This window comes from Vanessa tameamea, chromosome 22 (assembly GCF_037043105.1).
Source record: "Vanessa tameamea isolate UH-Manoa-2023 chromosome 22, ilVanTame1 primary haplotype, whole genome shotgun sequence".
In the NCBI taxonomy this organism is placed as follows: Eukaryota; Metazoa; Arthropoda; class Insecta; order Lepidoptera; family Nymphalidae; genus Vanessa; species Vanessa tameamea.
Genome location: NC_087330.1, coordinates 3,044,702 through 3,068,655, shown reverse-complemented (window position 1 = coordinate 3,068,655; position 23,954 = coordinate 3,044,702). Strand labels below are relative to the sequence as shown.

The following is a 23,954-nucleotide window of genomic DNA, read 5'->3' as shown; positions in this document are numbered from 1 at the left end:
ATATATAATAAATATGGGTCTATCGTTTCTCATTTTTCCATTGTCAAAGTCCAATCATTTCATGCATGTTCCTGAAACAAAAGATTCAATGATTATTATCATTAAATAAAAAAAATAAAATAAGTATCCTTTCGGAATCGGCGATTCCTGTCAGTATTCATGAAATAATATCGTCAGTGAAATGAAAGAAAGGCTTAAGCGCCAAAATATTACTATTGGTAAATGACGTCTAAAGTTAGGTTAGTAAATCTCATTTCCCAATAATACCATTTTGACGCTTAAGCGTTTCTTAATTTTTACTGACGATATGAGTGTTGCAATCAAACTACCTACCTACTTAACGAAATACAATTTAAAAAAAAGAAAATGTTATGATATAAATGTAATTTATATCATATGGTTAGCACTCAGTAATAATGTAGCTTTGTAACAGAGAAAAAAATTTAGAATTGAATCATTAGTTCAATTAGATTACCTCCTACTCAAACTCAAATTTCTTTATTGAATATAGAAACATAATACTTACTTATTGATTGTCAAATGAAACACTACCATCATAATACATACATACAAACAAATTTTATCTATTTATAATATTACTATAGATGTGAGATGTATGATTCGATCCGATGATTATGAGCTTTGTGATAACATTCTACTGCTAATTGCGTAACAGTAAATCAGCCAGTGTAATCTCTACATAGTATAAATCAAAACCACTTCTCACTTTAGATGTTTTAAACTTCGGAACGGAGTTTATTGCGGCTTACATTAAAGAAATAAACAGAGTGATTCAAGAGAAAGGTTTATACCTATGTATAATATATTATATTATAATAGAGAAACGTCGAGAATTTCAACTTTTCTAGACGGAAAAAACAATAACGTATATTTTTATTTTTGTTCTGCAATCTAAAAAGCTGACTCTTATTGTATCTGAACATAATATAAATTAAAATATAAGTAATAATTGTTGAGAGCGCACATAAAAAACTTTTAATTAAAAGTTATAAGACGAAGGAGGTTTATTCAATTATGATTAAAAAACATTATTATTTGAAATAATGTTTCTCTCGAAATTATTGTTGTATATAAAAATATCAAACTAACAAATCTAAAATTATTGAAATATAAATTCACGGCAAATATTATATTGAGAAAAACATCGAGCGTGCAAACAACGAGCGTATTCTAAGATTTTTGGATGATATTTGTTTTCAAGCTATTTACGAAAACTTACCGATGTGGTCTATACTTTGACAGTCGCAACCTGGAACGCAAACTTCATCTGTGGAAAAGCCTGGTTTCAAAACTGCAATATATATAAAAAAAACATTTAGTTGACATTTTTATTTGAAATTAAATTAAATTATAATTTAGATCTTATATAATTGACAAAAATTCATAAATTATCAATTACAGTTCGAGTTCAGTAAAATTCGAAATTCAAATTTGAAAAAAGAAGTAAATTCCGCGAATAGAATTGATACATGTTTTAGACTTTTTTATTCGAAACGTAAACAGATTCTAAGAACAAAATAAAACGACGTTTAGAGTTCAATTGTAAATAAAAAAATGTGTTGCTGTCTGAAAATAAAATCTATAACGTCAAAAATAAAATCAATATAGCAATTGAAACACTAAAATTACGGATAAATCTTCTGAAGATTTGTTTATTTATTTGGCTTAGATTCAAAACAGAATCCAATGGTCCTGTGACTGACCATGAAAAATCTCATGAAAGCAAAAAATAAGCCAAATAATTTTTTTTTTGCATCTCTTAGTTAAATAATGTTGAATAATTTAATTTCAATTTAACCAACTTGAAGAGAATCTATATATTTTCAGGATTGAAAATAAAGATTGAAAAGAATCGATAGTTCTTAATTATTGCCAGAAAACAAAATTCAACATTTTCTTAGCTTTAATATTCTGTTCAACACAAAACAATGAACAAATAATCGTGATTTAATTTCTTTACATGTAGAATAATGAAATCTTTTTATAAACTTTGTCAATAAATAATAAGAAAATCACTCACTTATACGACCGTCCGAAATTTTCATTATAACTTATTAAACGAAATACCAAAGCATGCAGTTAGCTGGAAAACGTGCTCTCATCTACAGCAATAGATAAAATGTGCAGTTTCTTATTAGAGGTTCAGTGTTGCATATCGACAGATCAATGCTAAAAACATTTGATATTGATCGTTGAAGTTTTAGAGGATCAAGAATGTCATAGTTTTGTTGCATTTGTAAGAATTCCTATTGTAGTTTTAGAATAATAAAGAATACAAACATTTTACAATTTACGGTCTAAGGGTTTTGTAAACAAGTGAGATAATAAAATATATCTCACACATTTTCAATCGATTTATCTATGTTTATTAGATCGATTATATTATTATATCATATATACCGAAAGTGATTTATTTGATCTGAACAGTGATTGGCTGAATTTCAATCAAATTGAAGCAACTTAAAACAAAAGCTTCAAAGTTAGGTATAATATACACATTAATAATACACAAGAACATGATATCCGCACCTGTTCCGACAATAGCTTAAATTTAGAGGAGGTGAAATTGCGAAACGCGTCCAATATAGATAATAATCAATAAAACTAAAACCTACGAAGTGCGGTTCATTTTCTGGCATAAGTTTTATGTATATTGGTATAGTAGTTTTTCCGGTTGGGCAATAAAAAAATGTTCTTGATGTCGTTGTTCTAATATATATGTCAGCGTTTAAATCAATATAATATATAGAAACAATTAGGTATCATATGAAAACAATTCCTTATATGCCCTATATGGATTTACTTGATGGTAACCATACTACGCACTACCCAGGTATGTCTATCAAGGTATCACCCATTCATTTATATCTGACACCAAGCAGCAATACTTAGTACTGTTGTGTTCCTGCTTGAAGAGTGGGTGAGCCAGTGTAATCCAGATACAAGGAATATAACATCTCAGTTCAGAAAGTTGGTGGGGTATTGGTTATTTAATAAATAATTAATATTTCTTACGGCGCCATGTCTCCCATAGTTTGCAACCACTTAGCACATCTGCAAAAAAAACATAACTGCTACATACCTTTAAACTAAATTATATTACGCTTAAGTGCGTAATATACAAAAGACTTTATCGACAAATCATCGAATCGTCAAACCAAAAAACTATCTAGGTTACTTCTTCATAGTAACCTTGCACTTATTTATTTAGTTTTTGTGTAAAATCACCAGTATATAAGTATCTAATTCTGAACCAAGATTATAGTCTGAGTTGACATCATCCATCGTTATCACTTCTTTATCTCAATCGACAATCAAAATGCCAGCTCCCTGTGAACCGTGCAAAGGTATGCCAATTTTATTTAAATCTACTTTTTGTGTCACAATATATTGTATTTATCTCGCTGTGCACTTTTTATTTCATTATTAGACTCAAACAACAAAGTATTTGACAATACTTACATGTTAAGTATCTTGATGCACATTCAGGATGGTCTGGAATATCGTTGACATTGAAAATAGCTGTTTGTGATTGTTTTTCAACACCATGCAGGCTGAGATGGCCTTATTGATTGATTGTTATTTAAGTTACACAACAAGTTTAAGCGTGTTTCATTTTTGTATAATTTATTTCATACTTGCGATAAAGAATAACATCGCGGAATGAGAACACAAATATATACATATGTAGACACACGGTTTGAGGAGTGACTGAGTCAGTGTAACTACAGCCACAAGGGACTTAATATCTTGGTTCCCAAGGTTGATGCCGTATTGGCGATCGAGTGGTCCACACGCTCGTCTGGTTACTTATATAATAGAAAAAACCAATACGGTGGAACGTATTTGAGGTCTTCTCATAATAGGAGAGGAGGTTCTTGTTCTGCGGATCATGTGCTCAGTCTAGGGAAGTCAGACTATGGAAGTTTAATATATTGATTTATTTTTGTTTCTGAATGAATAGATAGCTGCAAAGATGCCGCTGACTGCAAGGATAATTGCAGCACTGACAAGTGTGGTTCGGGTGACTGCTCCACTGCTAGTAGTATGTCAATTATTTTTTAAACGATTTTTATTTATTTACTCCAATATAAACAATAATTCCCTTGTTTTCGACCTTACTGGTGGTAGGACTTTGTGTAAGCCCGTCTGGGTAGGTACCACCCACTCATCAGATATTCTACCGCCAAACAGCAATACTCAGTATTGTTGTGTTCCGGTGTGAAGGGTGAGTGAGCCAGTGTAACTACAGGCACAAGGGACGTAACATCTTTGTTCCCAAGGTTGGTGGCGCATTGATGATGTAAGGAATGGTTAATATTTCTTACAACGCCTTTGTCTATGAGTGGTGGTGACCACTTACCATCAGGTGGCCCATTTGCCTCGTCCGTCTACCGATATCATAAAAAAAGCATTAATTAAAAATTCAATTTTAAGGTGAAAATATTGAATAATTCCTTTTTATTCATTATTTTATTTATAACCATTGTTTTTTGCTGTTTCAGGTGGCTGCTGTTAATTTGTGCTAGCAATTCACCGAATTGATTTACCCGTTTGAAGAACTCAAATATTGTAGTTTGTAAATATGATTGCAATAAATTTTTGGTGCTTCTAGTTGGTTGTTTTACTAAACGTTGTAAATAAAAGCAATGTAATTATAAGCTACCCGTCCCGGGGACTTCACATGGGTTTATACAAATATAAGGCTGAGAAAGTTGATTTTCTTGGCTATTTCCTTTTGAAACACTATAGTTTACTAGATATAAACGTACAGAGATTCGTTATAGATAGATACGTTTAAGTCTGATAATGAAACATGGGGTTAGATACACATATATATAAATATTGTAGGAACTATAAGCTTTTCTCTGAAATATTATTTTGTCTACATGATAGTTGGTATAGTTTGATTGTCTCTTTTTAGTATAAAACAAAGTCGTTTCGCAATATCAATTCAATATTATTATGTAGATATATACGTATGAATAGATATTATAAATGTTGATCATATCACTGCTACGCTTTCACAGGCACCGAATCGATTTTTTTGAAATTTGGAATGAAGCTATCTTAACCAAGGCCGGACAAATGCTAAATATTGTCGTTCTATTTGATCTATGTTGGTTAATCTCTCGGGTTTCTAATCTCTCTGCTATGTTATTCACTAAATATCATAACAGAAATTTACAAATAAGACTTATGGATTTTAAATTTTAGGAAAAATGACTACAATTTTCCATTTTTCAGATAAAACAATAGTCAAACAAATAATAAGGTATATTCCAACTTGCTGACGACGATTCTCACGTCGTATACGGATGATCTCAATTGTGTGCTTCCGTTGGGTTTTGTTAGTGGTTTTTTGAAAAAGTATTTAATAAACATATTGGATTTCCTTTACAGTCAGCAATTATAATAACCAGTATGTGATCTAATTGATGAATTCCAATTAAATCATAGTATGTACTTACTAATTAGTTTAATTATTATAATATGAGCTCACTCCATTTATTGTGCTAGCAATTGTTCTATAAATCGATATACTTGAGATTAGTCACGCATTATTTAGTGAAGGTCAGTTTTTAATCATTTACATTTTATATTTTTTATCGTTAGAGAATCATCGTCGTTTGTCAAGTTAATGTACTTTTTACTTTAAGAATACTACATTGTCAACTATTGGTACGTCTCCGCCTTTGAAGATGTAAAATATATATCCACCAACCCGCATTGGAGCAGCGTGGTGGAATGTGCTTCAAACCTTCTCCTTAAAGAGAGAGGAGGCCTTAGCCCAGCAGTGGGAAATTTACAGGTTGAGGCTGATAATGTAATGTAATTTTGTAATAAACATATACGCAAACCAACCTGCATTTTATTTCACTTCCTGGAGATTTAATTAATAAAAATAATCGTAATCTATAAAATGGCACTGAGAAACATTCAAAATACATTATTGTTAACTTACATTTTTACAGTAAAGGACGTTACATACAAGGATAAGAAGTGGAACGGAATAATAAAATTAGATTAGAAACACTTCCAATCCAGAAATGGAAAGACAGCTTATTGCAGCATATTACCTTTATTGAGAGACATTAAACGTTTTCTGAGATTTAAAATATATATATCTGGGATTATTGTGAGTGAAATGTTTTAAAAAGAATGATATTTCTTTAAAGAAATATCATTCTTATTAATAACGATTTTTTATACGTTATTAATAACGATTAAGAAATTCGAAATCAAAATCGACACGACTTACATTGGGTTACACTCTATGACAGCTGTCTAGTGTCAACATACTTACAGAAAATAAATCCTCTAGTAAGGAGGTGTAACATTAAAATAATTAACCTAACTATCTTAGTATACCACATATATATCTAGAAGATGATTTAGACGATATTGTTTTGCTAATAATTGATGAGCTTGTATCCGAAGTCCAAATATTACGAACTGGATACAGATATTTTGTAAACGTTTTAGTTTTAATGAAAGTATTGCTCTTCATTTGAAGTAACACCAAACAACGGTTAACTAAAAATGGGAAGCACAAAGTGTTCAATTTTTTCTTATTTAGACTAAGCCCAAGTAAGATGTTTTTCAAAAATAAGACAGGACATAAAAATTTTTATGAACTAATTACTTGCTCCGAAACTTCTCCTCATTTACAACCTGTAAATTTACTAAGTAAACAATGTTAATGCTATATGCTAATAGACTGAATGAATATATAGCATTAAAATGGGGACATTAAAAAAAAAACAAAAAAACTATTTGTCAAAAGAAATCACATTATTCGGATGTAGTGAATAAAAAAAAAAATATTATTCGAATCTGTAACCTCAAATTTTAAAATCCTTAAATCGTTTATACGTTTCAGACCAATAATTTTAATCGACAATCACCATTTAATATTGTTTACTATGAATTTTATCAAGAAATCGTAGCGTAGTGATTGTTATTCGTAACACGAATTAAATTAAAAGTCAAGAATATATCAACACAAGATTTATATAATACAATAAAATAGAACAATAGTGATGACGAAGACCACAGAGAAGGAGATTGGGAAGCAGACCTCGAGGATGCGTGTCACACGGCAGTTAACAGACGGTCGGCTGGTGTTTGGCCTGTCCATGGTGGGAGATCTTAGCAGCAGCCTCCTGGAAGCGATGGAATGATTAGTTTATATGTAACATTGTACAGCATTAGATTAACAATTACAATGACAGACTCAAATAAAATTTAAAGCGTTCATCAATAGTACTCATTTGTAATTTAAAATTCGATTTTCAACATCCATCTGCAGAGTTTTTCAATGTCTAAATCGAATTGTCTCTGATTGGTTCTATAATATTCGACAGTACGCCAGAAGAGAATAATCATCATGTATTGATAGTAATTAAACGAGACTAATAATTGTTTTCAGAATGTCGTATGAAGCGGCCATTGTAAGATTACGCAACGTAAAGCCCGGTTCTTCACTCTCACTGATGTAAAGGTACAAGCCGTGTGATTAAAATGTTTTGCTCCAATTAGAACTGCTACAATAGAGATGAATGATTCCGGTAACAAATCGCCCTAATAAATTGAGAAAAAGGTTTTTAATTTTATAACTTTCGGTGAGATCTATATAAATATTTTTATAGTCTAATTATAAATGATAAGGATCTAAAGGGTAGGGATATATTATATAAATAAATACAGGTCTATATATTTTTGTAATAAGTGAGCTAAATATAACGACAATTACTTAGTTGTATCGGCATATTTAAGATTTTTTTTGACAAACCTTGTGATGTTTCGCTGCACTTCTTTTCTTTGCAAGAACAAGTATCTTTGCACGAGCCGTCTTTGCAGGATTCTATAAAAAATAAACGCATATTAAATTTAATAGTATGAGTATAAAGTTTTAATAATTTATTAATCTCGTCTTGGGTTAAAACTTTATATACATATACGAATATTGAGTATAGAATATTAATATAAAAGAATCTGTTTGTTTTGTTATTCTTATATCATAATAACTTTAAATAAAACAATTTATAATCATTTGAGCCATTTTATGCAAACGTTTAGGCATTGTCATTTCTTTTCTTAGTAATTTGGTTTTTATTAAAAACTAACATGCTGTTACACTTTGGTGATTTGTGTTAAGAAAATTCTAATATTACTCATTACTTTGTTAAGTAAGTTTACTTTTTCTAATACATAGTTTTAAATATATGACAAAGAGAACAGTTTTATTTCGGTATTCGGTGCGAAAAAAGAGATCGATAGAACTTTAATAGGTAAATTTTCGGATTATATCGAAATATTTTAAAATAGATTGCATCACATACGTGCACATAATTAATAAATAATTGTATTAAAAATCATAGAATCCATCCTAATTTTAAACTTATTAAAAAGCGCAACTAAATTAATACAAATATAAAATAGCCAAAAGACACGATAAAATAGTTCAATTAGAGTCGTTACCTTTGCAAGGTTCACAAGGAGAAGGCATGTTGAGTGTCGAAGTGCACGTTTATCTATCAACTATGCTCGGGTAAAATTCAAATCATGTTTTATACGGTTTTTAAGATGCAAAAACACCTCGAGAATAATAACTGGAGCAAGGCTGAAAAACTTCAGGCCTTTATTATTTTAATGTTAGTATACAAAAAAAGTAGAAATATATACCAAAGTACCAAAGCAATATAAAAAAGTACCAAATTTTAAATCACAAACTGCAGCTTTTTTTTATTTAAGAACTTAACAGTGGTATTACGTAAACAGCTATAACATTCGACCTCATTCCGTTATATAATAATGATCATTACTATGCGATTATTTGGCAGTTGCCGTCGGATCGAAATATAATATAAACAGTAAAAATAATTAGAAATTAACGCGAGTTCAAAAAAACTCTTAAGGGAATAAATAAATTTGTAGATAGTAAGTTGTATAATACTTATTGTCACTTTATTGTATCTACGTTTATATGTTATATACTATAGTATATACTATTATTTAGCTTTACCAGTAACTATGTCTGGGTCAAGTCTTATAACACAATAATAAAACAGTTGCATTGTACCGATAAATCTGAAACTTTGACCACGCTTTTGGTCCTGGTTACAATACAATTTTGTAAAGTTTTGGTGCATGGAAACTATTAAACTTGACTTATTTATTAGTTTGAAAAGGTTAGACAAAATATAGCCTGTGTAAGTAACTCCTCAATTGACTCTGGCACTTTAAGAAGTATAAGCCATTTCATAAATCATACCAACCATAATTCATTTTATAAAATAGGATAAGATAATTAATATCTTGAGCTTGTAACTCACTCATCTTTCAAAGAGAGTAACGGTATTTAGTGCGTAATTGAAGTATTCTGTAAACTAAGGTGGTTGAACACCGATTTGCTAAAAAATCTAGATAGTTCTAGTAGCTTCTCTCGTTAGCTTAGAATTATATAGTAATAGAAATATTTAACGAAATAAAAAAAAATGTTACGGAGACAATACAATGGTAAGTTTTCTTGTAATTTTACATTGTTCCGGGTATTTTCCATTTTCCGCACGAATTCCGCTGCTGATCTTCGCGGAAAACCTTGTTCGTGGATGTTTCCTCAGTTTTTAGGTAAAACAACCTTCGTCTCTTTATTGTAGGCTTTATTTAAAACATAAAATTAATTTCATTACCGTCATTCTATTTCGGAGTCTCGCTCGTGCAGCTATAATGGCTACTTTTTGTGAATCTGAAGCATCGAAAGGTAATACAATAATTGGAATACAATATTTTATAATATTTCATTATAATTGAACAAAATGATCATGATAATAGATGAATAATCGTTTTTAATAATAATTAATTTTTCATTTTTTCGTATTTATAAGAACGCCTTTAATATTTTAAGAGCAAAAATCGTTTGAGTACATTTTACTATTAAGAAAAAAAATTAATAGCATTTTCAAAAACATGCATATGTTGTCATGCAGCTGTTTGCAATAAACTCAAAAATTCGTTTCAATATCAATTTATTCTTTTTTGTCTGCAATTCAGTAATCTAGTAATTTGTTTCACGTTGAGAATGAATTTATTCTTTTTTTCAGAAATGAAAACCCCTATGGACACCGACTGCCCTCCTGACTGCGAGTTTAAATCATGCCCACCGGATTGCCAATATAAGAAGTCTACTAGAACCAAGCCATTGCAGCTAATTTTTACCGCTATTGGTATATTAATCGCTGTACTTGCTACTTACATGCTAGTAAGCACAGACTCTAAGTTATATTTAGTTTTTTGGATCTGTTATTCTGTTCTCAGGAGATTGATGGTAAATACGAAACAAAAAATGAAGACTGCCTAATTATTTTTTATGTCGATAAAATTTAGAATCTTGCTCAATGTTGTCTAGCTTTTCAAAAATAAAGAGTCTCTTTAAAACCATGAATCAATTTTCTCGAAATTAATTTAATTTTCTTTGCGAAAAAGTCCAAAAGTTGTTGTCAATTGTAATTTATGTCTTTATCTTCATATGTTACGGAAGATTTTGAGCACTTGGCTGAAACAGTGGACCTTCTTCGACCATTAGTTCATATGAAGAAATCTAATTTATCGAATTGTCATTAACTTTGCTGATAGATACATCATTAACGGTCTTTAAATAATGATATCCTCCGATGACGGAGAACATTATCCGAACGTATCAAGTATAATATTCCTGTAAAAGTTGAAAGCATAAATCTATCGTCAGATTGGCACGCTTGGTCGGCAGAGCATGGCATTTTTTTTCTTTATTATGGCAGTGTAGCAATAAAAAGTCCATTCTTGTATATTTTTATGGCGAAGTGAATGGTGATGACGGATAAAAAAAATGCTAATTTTCCGTAAAATACTAATAGTTAAGTTCCATTAAATTGCGTCACATTTAATGATCCTTGACAGCAGAAACACGTTGATTGTTATTCTATGTTTTGTTTTAAAGCTTTAACTGAATGTATTTAAACACTAAGCACTATTTATTGATTAATTTATTTCAAATGCATCTACATTAAAGTTTAATATTTAACGTTTGTCTTTTGCTCTAACCTTTAATACCTAAATAACCACGGAGTGATGGTTAATTATGTTTATGTATACACACATACAATGGTGGGAAACGCTAATAATTTTAAAATGGGGAGGTTATTAATATGAGTGCAAAATTATAGAGAAAATATTATATTCTTAATAATAATGAGCTTATGATGGCATATAATATATTATAATAAATTACTAATACATTTAAGATAAATATTGACGGAGACTGTTTAACTAAATATTATGAAATTAATTAAGAACGCAATTGACAGCTCAAATTTATACCACCGTGACAACCCAAGCTGTATGCCCCTTTCTTTTTCTACGTATGAAATGTAACGTCACTTCCTTGACATCACTCAGTTTTCTTTCTAAAATAACTTTTTCCGTCTTGCATTTTTTAAATTTGGACCGATAATTATCGTTTTAATATTGACAAATAACCAGTATTTATTCGTTTTTATAAATCAGAAGAAAAAAATAGATTTTAATTGATACTTTTTTTTAAATAAATTTTTGAAGTTGCATTTTTGACTTATTTTGAAAAAATCTAAAAAACGTGATAACTCAAAAATGGTTCACTTTTGCATTATGCATATGGGGGTTTTAATTATCGCAAATAATCACCCCTATCACCTCCTAACGGTAATACGTCGAATTACCCATAACCCTGTATATATGTATAATGGGGAGCCGGCAAGACTGTTTGGTTCGGGGTCACCATCTCCGTCATACATATTCACTAAATAATACAACGAATCGATAGCTGGATTATCGTATATTTATTTTTTACAATATTTCATAGGCCGCGACATCATCCCTCGTCTGCCTTGTTTTTAACATGACAAACAGGGATTGACCGCACTATCCATCCAGAATCAAATCTCAAAACTAAGTTATTACAATCAAAATATTTAATTATGTGACGCTGCGACATATACATATATTATTTATTGGTAATTTATACTAAAGTAGATATAATATAATGCTAAAAAAATATCTTTCAGTCAATACTGCCCATCCTACGAAATTTAACCAAAAAAAAAAAAAAAATCATTTTAACATATAAATCCACTGGAAACTAAATTTTCTTTACTCTCATAAGAATATACAGTCATAATACAGTACTTATCCTGATAACTGCATTGTTCTAGCAGTCATTTGTAAAAAAAGTTTAAAGATTATTTCGCTGCGCTACTTCAATTGCGATTGTTTGAGACACGTGGCTGAAATTGATGATATTTTCCTTTAACTCTGGGCAAACGAGTTATGAACACTTGTACTTAACATGAAAACTCACGTATGAATATGAACCTGCGACGTTTGGTCAAGATCCACGTTTACAGTCTCCGATCGGCAATCGTTTATATGTCATTAATATTAATCCGTAAAAAGGTTTAAGCTCATAGCTCATAGGACAGAGTAATGGAAAATGTTAGGGCGAAAAATAATAGGTAATTATTAAGGTATTACAAATTACAAAATTCAGTATTGATTCTCAATACATCTTCTTTTGTGTTCGAAAAATATCACCGAATTTGTGAGATATAAAAAATAACATGAATAAAAACAACAAACGAGATATTATTGCTGCTGCATACAGACAGTCAAAATAATCAAAATCAAAATATACTCTATTCAAGTAAGCTTCAACAAGCACTTATGAATCGTCACTGAACAAACTATATTAAGTGAAGCTACCAACTTTTCGGAATGTAGATTCTACCGAGAAGAACCGGCAAAAAACTCAGTAGTTACTCTTTTTCAACATTTAAAAATACAAATTCATGTTAGTTAAATACATACCTATGTATATAACACAACTAACGTATTATATATACTAGCGACACGCCCCGGCTTGCAATGCTGATACTAAATACTATACTGCACAAGGTCTTTATACGCATCGGTCACACCTTTTTGTCATTAGACAATACAAACCGCTATGTCCTACATTTTAAATTTTTCAATATCTTCGAAAATATTCATTTAAATTACATACTGTAAATCATATTGATCTATCTTAAATACACAATTTGTTTAAGGTACTCAATTGGATAAGGATTTATGCTGTATTGCTTAAAATTGCTTCGCAAATAAGCCATTATTTCTCGTAAAAAGTAAGGGATAAAAATTATTGTTATTGTGGGTTATCCCTAACAGATAGAAATATACTATTGCTGACTTTTTTGAAGACCTTTATAATGTGTACAATACTGTAGTACATTATTTTGATATATCTCGTAGGGTTCGGTCAGCGTTTGCAATGTAAAGCAGTTAATGGGTGTTACTTTTTCTTTTTACCAAAAGCATGGGCAACATTTTAGTTATAGGAATAGATCACATATATACTAACATGTGTATATACATAAAAGCTTATCTCGTGGGCTTGACAGCTTAGATCTTATTCCGCCACACTTTTTTACGAGTTGGTAGAAATGTTGGTATTAGATGGAATTCCATCTGGGTTTACTTTTGACAGTGAAATGTTTGTTTCTCACGATATTTTCAACCCAATTCAATTATCAATTATTTAAAAGAGATTTATATAATAAGATTTATTTAATTGTAGTTTTTTTTTTAATATAAAAATGCATTGACTTATATAATTTTATCTAAATACAAGATTAGTGTAAATACCGCACATTCCTCTTACAATAAAATCAATGATAAAGTATTTATCATTGAATTCACTTATATTTTTGAAAGTATACTAAACTGTAAATAAATTGGCCATATTTTCAATACTTTGACGAAATAAGGATATTTAATGCAATTGTGTATAGTTTCCGTAGTGTAGCGGTTATCACGTGTGCTTCACACGCACAAGGTCCCCGGTTCGATCCCGGGCGGAAACATTTCTTTTATTAAATTAAGATAGGTTTCGAACCTTATTGCCATATATATTTAACATATTTTGATTTATAAAGTTACATTTTCAGGGATCTCAGGATATCCTGTTAGGTATATCACATTTTATTAGTTTAAATTGTATTTTTTGCACTTTCATAGTTATGAATTATTTACATACAATAAACATTTTAATATACACCAATAAAGCATTAATATTAAAAAAATATAAAATAAATATTTTTTTTATGTTAAATCTTTTTATTTACATTTTTACTTACTACTTGCATTTTATTTTCCTTAAGATTTGAGGCTTATTCCACTACACTGATCCAACGCGGATTGGCGGATACACATGTGATCGATTTTCCGATAAATACCTACAGGTTTCCTCACAATCTCTTACATCAAAATTTTCGATTGCGTTCGTGTGTTCTAGTCGTAGTGCGATCTCGATTAATTCCGAAAATAATTTAAAAATGTATCTTATCATAATAAAATCTCACGAATCGTGCTAAGTCATAATATCTAGCTGTATCTAAGTTTAAAGTTTAAGCTGTGCATTAAACTTCGTGCTCTAAAGTCACGCTCCGCATGATATACAGTACCAACGGTGCACTTTATTACGTGAACTATTTAGACTAGTATTCGGATCACTGAGTTATAAATTATTCGTTAAGCGAGAGAACGTTATTATAGGTTTATACATTATAATTAAATTAATTTTGTTAATAATATTTTCTAAATTAAATGACAAATATATATATGTCGGAGGAGCAGGATGCCGAACAGTTGGGTTCGGGGATTGATCCGAAATTTGGAAGAATCATAATAATATCAAAGGATTACAATAATTCATCTCGATTAAGAGCAAATGGGTTTGCAAGCAACCATCGCATTCGAATCGCTTGTCAAAACATAACGGCTCGCGTTGCCATGACACTTACAACTCCATTCGGGGTGACCCGCTCTTAAAAGTAAATCAGCCATCAAACATTATTGCCAACTATTCATTAATTATCCAAATCAACAATCAAAGTAATCTCGCCCCGTTATATATATATAGAGAAAGATAGAATAAAAAGGTAGAAAATCATCTTTAAGTTGAACATCCAAAGGAACGAATTGATTTAGTGGCAGGGCTTCATGCAAGTCCGCCTGGATAGGTTAACCATCAGATATTATACCGCCAAACAGCAATACTACTGTGTTTCGGAATGGAGAGTGTTTGAGCTAATGTAATTGCAAGCACAAGAGACATTTTAGTTTCCAAAATTGGTAATGCATTGACGATACAGAGCTGGTTAATATTTCTTACAGCGACAATGGCAAGATTGCCCATTTGCAAGATTTCCAAGCTATTTTCAAGTATAATTCGCGATTTGACACGAATTATCATATGGTCAACCTAACTGTATATCACAAAATCTATTATGTATTTCATATAACGTATGTCAGAGTTAGATCGATCTATATACGTTTTAAATTCCCGACTAATTCGTTGTATCACAAAAAGTTTGCGAGGTCGTTCAACTCTCGCATGGCGACTCTAATTACAACAAAAAACCGATAATTGTATACTTGTAAGTATATAACAAAAACAAATAAAGTACTCGCTAGTGACTTTAAACTATATGATAATCTTATAAAATTTACAAACCACATATTAAATCGTAGTAGCGTCAGCAAGAGAATTACAATTTTATTAAAAATATATGTTTCGAATTTCTGTTCAAAATACGATATGAGTTCCGTATATAATAACATAAACATAACATAAACAGCATGTAAATTTCCCACTGCTGGGCTAAGGCCTCCTCTCCCTTTGAGGAGAAGGTATGGAGCATATTCCACCACGCTGCTCCAATGCGGGTTGGTGGAATACACATGTGGCAGAATTTCGTTGAAATTAGACACATGCAGGTTTCCTCACGATGTTTTCCTTCACCGCCGAGCACGAGATGAATTATAAACACAAATTAAGCACATGAAAATTCAGTGGTGCCTGCCTGGGTTTGAACCCGAAATCATCGGTTAAGATGCACGCGTTCTAACCACTGGGCCATCTCGGCTATATAATAATTTATTCGTCAATTCGTCTCGATGTATTGACTAAGAGATATTGAAGATTATAATATCTTTATCATCAGTTTAACTTCATGGCACCAAATCATTGATTCATCCATGGATTGCTTGCAAAGTTACAAATCTATACGACACACTTCATTGATTGTACAATTGAAATAAAATAATATTGTTCGACTATTTATACCCTGTGGTTTTACCTACATTATGTTCATTGCAAGGCAAACATCGAGATAGTCCATGTTAGTTAATCTGACTTTGACTATTGTTACAGAAGGTGGAGAATTTAATATACTCGGTGGTTAGGCTTTGCGCAAGCCCGTCAAGGTAGGTGCAACCCACCCACAAGCAGCACATCATACTTAGTATTGTTGTGTCATGGTTAAAATGATTTCAAAGTGTAAGTACAGGCTTACAATGATAGGTAACATATCTAAGTGCCAGTGTATAATGATAACCACTTGCCATCAGATGGCCCATTCGCCCATCTGCCTACAAATATTTAATAAACAATGTAAGTATATATTCTTTCATAAATACTAGACTAAATCACACGCTAACCTTATCAATTCAAATTATTGTTTTTTTAATTCATTGGTAGGTTATGGTAATTACAATTAATTTAAGCCGTTAATAAATAATTCAACTCGACTTTATAGTCGGTATTCGCGTTGGCATGTAAATTGTACAAATCTAAATTAAAGTGATTAGTGGTCTGACAACTGTACCTAATTAGCGCGTTGCATCTCGCCGATTCACAACTTTCTCAAGGGAAACTTCGGATCGACCTATTCGCTTATCTATTTGCAAGAGTAGTATTGTTTTACTAACGTTATTTTACTCAGTACTTGAACTTACTTAATATTTAGCTCGATTTGGAAATTGGCCTCCTTTGTCTATAGGTACTTGAAGGAGTATAAGTTAACCCATACACCGTCACTGTACAAACATCCAAGCAGACCTGGATTTAAAGCTTTGCATACCCTGCCATAAAAACAAAGTGTCGAAATTACTGACCTGTCAGTTTTTAAATTATTTAATATTAAACAAATTAAAATTTTCTTTTATCTATTTATTTGTTTTATTTGTTTCTACAACAATGTACTACTAATGTACACTGACTACAATAATGTGATATATATTTTGAAATAACCCTATGTGGGATTATTTTTTCTCTTTGATAAAAATATGTCTTGTTTTTTTTTAATCTAAAAAATAATATTGTAGACGCATACAATCGTATTGAATTATTGACTCCACATTAATATTGCGGAGGCCCCCTAGCGGATCCCTTGTTGGCTGTTGCGTTGTTGCTGTTACCTATATTTACTCTGGATCACTCAACAAGTGTTGCTATTGGCGGTAGAGTAAATAATTTTGCCTGCAAAAAGCCGTACTAACGGGCAAAAACCTATAAATAACATTATTCAATTAAATTATTTAAAAAATCTATGTTTCAATTAATCAATTAAATTATTTAAAAAAAAATCTATCAAATAATATCTCCTATTAATAATGGAGAAATTATTTTCTTTAATATTGTATAATTATGCGAATTACTGATAGAATCATTGTATTTTAAATAATTTATTGATCTTATTAAATTAGAGTCTTTTATATGAATCATTGTAATTATTTAATTAAACTTTTAGCATACATATGAACGATAATCTCTTTATTCATAATAAAGGCAACGGTGTTTCGTTAACATAATTATTCTTAGATTTAAAGTAAAAAGCAATATATTATGTATTGGTATTCAAGGGATTTATGAACATATTACGTACACAATATCTGCTTGCACTAAGAAATATTGACCTTCAAATTTAAATAATTATTTTCATTTTATTTTTTATGTAACCACCGTCCAAAGGCATTAGCACTGCAAGAAATATTAACCATCCTTTAAATCGTAACCAACGTTGGGGACTAAGATGACCCTTTCAAATCGGAACACAATAATAGTTTTGAGGTAACGCGGAAGAATATTTGATAAATGAGAGGTTCCAAATAAATCAAAGTTTCGTATCTATGCAATATACAAAACAGGGGCCTGTTTTAAATTTAAAGTCTCAGCGATAAGTTTATCAGAATAAATTGCAAAATCAACTTAACAAATGAAAAAAGTTTTTAATGTCGTAGTTTGTTCTGTATAAGAAAGTTGGCAGACAGCGGGACAAGTTCCTATTATTTAATAAAGGAATTTTGTCTGTTCATATGTGTTTGTCTGTAACTTGAGTTGTACTAGTTAGATTTTAAAGTCAGTTTCACAGTTAATGATAATGGACGATTATACTCTTGGAGTACATTGCTCTGCTACAATTATTTTATTTTAATCATAAGTTACTATATGAAAGAATATACCTAAGTATAATAAAGAGCAACTATTTATAAAATACGTTAAAGGATATATATTTTTAACATATTGTTTTTTTTGTTTAAATCGTTTACATTTTTCTACGACTGTTAAAGTATTTCATAGAATAAACTCAGGTCAACGACTCTCAACACTAAGGCATCCGTTACACGCTCACACGTCAGACAAATGAATGATTGATGAAAAAAAAAGATCGAATATCATCAGTCACCATTCATCATCACATCAGATCGATTGTTGTTTTTTAATTGATACTAATTATTAAATTTTTTATTGGTGAAAATTATTACAGCATAACATTATTTAGGGAGACAGGTGGATGAAAGACTGTTATTATTTTATTATCAGACTAGAATTAGAGACCTACAAACTCGATATCAACCTTGTCCCCATTATACAAATGATTGTATGACTTTCTCGAAGTGCGGGACTTATATCATAAGCCCCGTCTGAAAACATAACAAGTGCCCGGGTAGAAGCAGTTTTCTGGCAATCTACCTTCGCCCAAAAAAGTTTTTTCAGAGACTTTCTAGGGAGTCAACCTACTGTGAGTACACCTGTGCTAACTTTGATCCAATGCGCGGTTTTTGTATTCCCTGAACCCTGGGCTATGACGATATATCATTATATACAAGGATTATGAGAATCTGGTTTATTTAAACGGCCGATCATCTCATTAGTCGATGGTCCAGTGCAGAGGTCTCTAAACTTTTTGTCTCGTAGACCATCTACTACGTTTTTAGGTTTAGAGAAGACCCTCTGCTTAACTTATATCGTTCTATAAATTCAAAGTATCATTCATATTGCCTGTGAGGGAAGACCAAAATTAATGTGGGCAAGTGTCTTAATCCACCCCGTTTACATCTCACGGGCGCCCAATTCATTTTTTCATTCACGTGGACCCTTTGTCGGTCGTCGTCGAAACCCCGGGGTCGATTAAGACTACTTTAGCTCATTGGTCTAAGGGTCTGCTTATAAGGCTACTTATCCCTTGATCGTGGTTTAAATTGCCCATATTTAATTGGATATTTCATAGAGTTCATAATATAGTTTAGAGAGACAAAATATATATTAAAGCCAAATATTACATAGATATATAATCTTATGTTGAAAAAAAATATAGTTAAACAGTTATAAGTAACGGTAGATATACCATGTAATGGATGCCTTAGAAATAATACCACAGCGGTTACAAATTGCGCGATCACAAAAACTGTATCAGATACATTTTGTATTTCTATGAGAAGGTGTAGGTTACAAACTTATATTTCATTTATATCGGGTTAATGAACTCTATTCTTGATAAATAAGAATACCATTAATACCGAATTGCTGATAAACATAAGAAAGAAAAATAAACTGAAATAGGTAATAGATAAAATTGATTGAAGTTATTTTCGTTAGACTATTATATTGGTATTGAAAAAAATGTTTTGGGCCAAAGAATATAATAAAATGTTTTTATAATTTATAATTTTAAGAATTAGTAGGTTTTTTTATAAAGCGATAAGTAGGCATGTATGCAAATGGATCACCTGATCATGATTGGTTACCTGTGCCTAGACATTAGTGCCGTTTTTTTAAAGCATTCCTTACATTGCCAATGCGACATCAAATTTGAGAACTAAGTTTTTAGCCTTCGGTGCCTGTAGTTACATTGGCTCATTCACTCTTCAAACCACTAAATACTGTTGCTTAGCGGTAGAATATCTGATAAGTGGGTAAACTAACCTAACCTTCCCAGACGAACAAAGCCCAACCAGGAGAAAGTACCAGCAAGTAAGGGCGTGTTTTCAAATAAACTAAATAAAATTTAAAGTGAGTACCGGTTGTAGATACCTGTTGAATATAGAGTCTGCCGAGGAAAATCAGTAGTAACTCTTATGTATATATTCCATTTATATCCAAATACTTCTCAGGGTTGTATAGTTTGTCTATCAAAATAATATTAATGATTAATAATTATAGCGTAAATACATAATATTGTTGTAAATACAATTTAAAGCTCCTAAAAGTATGTGGAGCGGAGGTTATATTATTTTAAGAATTAATTTGAACAATTTAATTTCTGTCGATAAGATTTGTCATTAATTTATTTGCTTTTTGTATGAGTAACTTTTAAATCAGAAGTTAGTAATATTATTATAAGTTGACTGTATCTATATTTCTAGATACATGTATTATGTCAAAATTGTTAAGTCGAGGAGGTTCCGGGGCAGCCCTGATTGCCCTCCCCTAAAGCCGGCCCTGACTGGTAGTAATATTAGGTAGAGCCATAAGTATTATTTGCATTCCGATGATTGAAAAGACATATCGAGATAGAATAACAGAGTACGATTATGTAACAAAAAAAATATTTTATTAACAATGAACGCATAAGAAGTGTTTTTTGTTGTGCGACGTACCTATAAATAAATAAACGGCTTAATAAACACCCTGTTAAAAAAAAAAAAGGTTAGCATACACACTCGAATAACTATTATCTTGGCTAAGGTGAAGAAAACGGGGCACATCTACAGGCATGTGGGATACTATCGAATTAATAACCCGTTACCATGTTGTCTCTGTGAAAGCTGGAATAAATATAACGAATACTTTTAAAATCACTCGTTCGATATTCAAAATTAAATATATAATTCCGATTGCACATGATTTCAATTTATAGGTATTTAAATGTGTAAAATAGTTTAATTTTCGTATTACTGGGGAGTTAGACAAGGTGCATTCGACAATAAATGTCGAAGCGTTTTCGAACTTCGCTTCGTCTAAATTATTCAATACGTCAGTTACTGATCATAATATATATAATACAAATTATATAATTTTAATATTACATTTTGGCCTTTTTAGAAACTAAATCGACAATTTCTATGCGACTTTAGCTTGAGTTGAGTTTCCGCCGATCATTGTTTTTGGTAACGATTATAATTTGAAACACGGAAATACAATTATTACAGTATAAATTACACTTGAACATGGCTACTCTGAATCACCAGATAGATTTTTTGAAAAACAGATTTTTTAACTCACGCAAATGTATTGTTAAACTAGATTGAACGTAACATTATTTTTCTTTAATTATGAAAATTGAAACAGACAAAGACTTACGAATCCGACTTATTAAAACACGAACTATGAATAGCTGATGTAAGCCCGGCTTAAATTTGAAAGGATACTTTGAAACCGGGAAAATTACAGAATTACCTTACGACGGTAAATTTCATAAATAATGAATAACATTGCCTCCAGGTTTCCAGTAATAACGTATAAAAGCCTTGCAACAAATACGAGCATAGACAATAAAAAGGTATTGATAACATTCGTCATTGTCAATTCACCGACGTGGCTCGGAACCGGTCCGGCTTGTTTTTGTAAAGGGCCGATCATTTTATTACGGCCGCACTGGACGCTATAAGTTATTTACCTATCTTATTGTATTGTGAGAGCCGGCGATGAGAATTGTAAATACTCTTCAATTGTTTTATTATTACATTATAAAAATACATCTGTTCGCTAAGCGCTTCAATTCGATCATAATCATTTATGTGAACTTTTTTTTGATTTTCGAACACTTTTTTTTTTTTTTAATTTCTTCATCGATTACATATTAAAGTTCGGCATTAACTATCAAAAAATTAAGAAAATCGCTTGACGACCAGAAAGCAAAAAGCAACTGGAACGTTTTGTCTTTGTCTATTTATATGGATATGAAAAAGACGAAAAACAGACGGTACACCATATATTTATTGACCAGCAATTTTTCTTACAATACATACCTGTTTACTTTGAAATACATTACAATTTAATTTATTCCTGCAGTAATATACGTTAAAAGTCATACTATTGAAGAAGAAAAAAATTTGATGAGTCTACAATAATTTATAAAGTATACAACGCAGACCGCAATGACATTTTCAGATCCAATTAGCTTGTCGCACACATGCGACGAAGCTTATACACACAGCACACGGCTCCTAGACTGTACGATCCCCCCACAGCGCTCAGTTATTGACCCGTCTATAGTTCGGGAGCTCAGCGCGCGCAGTCTAGAACTCCACTAGCCTAGGCCCACGATGCCGGCGCCGTGCGACTCTTGTAAATGTAAGTGATATTTTATTTATATTTAACGCATTTTATTGTTTGATTATTTATTTAAATTCTATATCATTAGGTTAAAAGTGTGTTGTGAAGTGATGATCCGTTTTGTAGGCTTTTTTTTGTGACGCAGTTATGTAATGCTTGTACTTTATATCATCATCAGGTCATTATTTATGTAAAAAAATATTACGAGTTTTTTTTTACGTAAAGTAAATTTTATATTTTATAATTGTCTCATTCTTTCTGCATAAATAGTTTTAGATTTACTAAATAAAATTGATGTAATGTTTATTTAAAACAAAGGACTTAAGGAATTAAATATCGATATAAAGATAGGTACAGATAAAATTTAAAAATAATTACTGTAAAAGTCACGACCGCGTGGAATGGTAGCGAGAACGCCAGCACCGACTCCCCTTTCGAGAATTCTCCATGAATTATATATATAAATTAATTATCTCCAAACAACAAATCATTCCACATTTTTCACTTAAATTTTTATTGATCCACTAACCACTTAATTTATATATTTTATTTTATACTATATTCGATTATGAACATATTTATGAATTTCAAACATTTGTTTTACGTATTTTAGTAAACAATTGTTTTCATTGTTAAATATATCTAAACGCACTGCGTTTAAGCTTTCTCATTCACAATAACTGTTCACGATTGCTTTTAGATTGCGTTGAACCCGACTTCAATTATTCACGTTGGTGATTATCTGTAGGGAATAAACTAACCATCAATGAGCCGTTGCCTAAGATACCGTTAAATAATTCTTATATTATTAATAATTGATTTTTCTTATTATATAAAAAAATATTTAAAAATAAAGTTAAAAAAAAACCAAAGCGTACTTCAATTACGGCAGTTTCAATTAATACCATTATTCAATTTTGATTCCTAATCCAGAGAACAGGCGGAGCGGACGGAACATAATTGTTAAACAACAAATTCCCGGTCTTCAAAAGTGCTGTCACTTTAATTATTAAATATAATTATTTTTTTCATACGTGGCATAAGCGAAATAATCTGTGCCCCATTGGCACAAATAAAAGCCAATATAAAAAAAATATATATTTATATGACTTTAAAGTTTAAGAAGTTTCAACTTCTTTGAGAATATAATAAATAATATTTTAAAGGTCTCGTTTATTTTTTATATATTTTTTCATTTAAACCGTTAATAGTTTCACATGCTTTTGTATGAAATTCAACTTTCAAGTAACCGCTTAATATTTAAGATTGGTCGTAAACATTTTTTGAGTGTACTTTGTGTATAATTATACCGACACGCTATACGGCTATGGGATTTGATTTCGGAAGTTGAATGAACGCCGACCTAGTGGCTAATTATAAGTCTGCATAATTGATTCCTACGACCAAACCCGAAGCGGATCAATAAAAGGTTACCTGGTTTTTCTGGTAAGAACTTCTCAGT

At 30.9% G+C, this 23,954-nt stretch overlaps 3 long non-coding RNA genes and 1 other non-coding gene across 4 annotated transcripts; 2 read left to right on the top strand and 2 right to left on the bottom strand.

Annotated features, from left to right (window-relative positions):
- Position 1: 1 nt before the first annotated feature.
- Positions 2-2,172, bottom strand: LOC113404550 (uncharacterized). Its single transcript, XR_003369421.2, has 3 exons — positions 2,042-2,172; positions 1,241-1,312; positions 2-71 (listed from the first exon to the last, which is right to left on the bottom strand). It is a non-coding gene; the product is annotated as an uncharacterized LOC113404550 (long non-coding RNA).
- Positions 2,173-3,232: 1,060 nt separating this feature from the next.
- LOC113404548 (uncharacterized) lies at positions 3,233-4,635 on the top strand. The gene is made up of 3 exons (XR_003369419.2): positions 3,233-3,368; positions 3,986-4,066; positions 4,527-4,635. It is a non-coding gene; the product is annotated as an uncharacterized LOC113404548 (long non-coding RNA).
- A 2,382-nt stretch (positions 4,636-7,017) lies between these two features.
- On the bottom strand, positions 7,018-8,610 carry LOC113404549 (uncharacterized). Its single transcript, XR_003369420.2, has 3 exons — positions 8,506-8,610; positions 7,817-7,888; positions 7,018-7,187 (listed from the first exon to the last, which is right to left on the bottom strand). It is a non-coding gene; the product is annotated as an uncharacterized LOC113404549 (long non-coding RNA).
- Positions 8,611-13,882: 5,272 nt separating this feature from the next.
- On the top strand, positions 13,883-13,955 carry Trnav-cac (transfer RNA valine (anticodon CAC)). Its single transcript has one exon. It is a non-coding gene; the product is annotated as a tRNA-Val (tRNA).
- Positions 13,956-23,954: the final 9,999 nt, after the last annotated feature.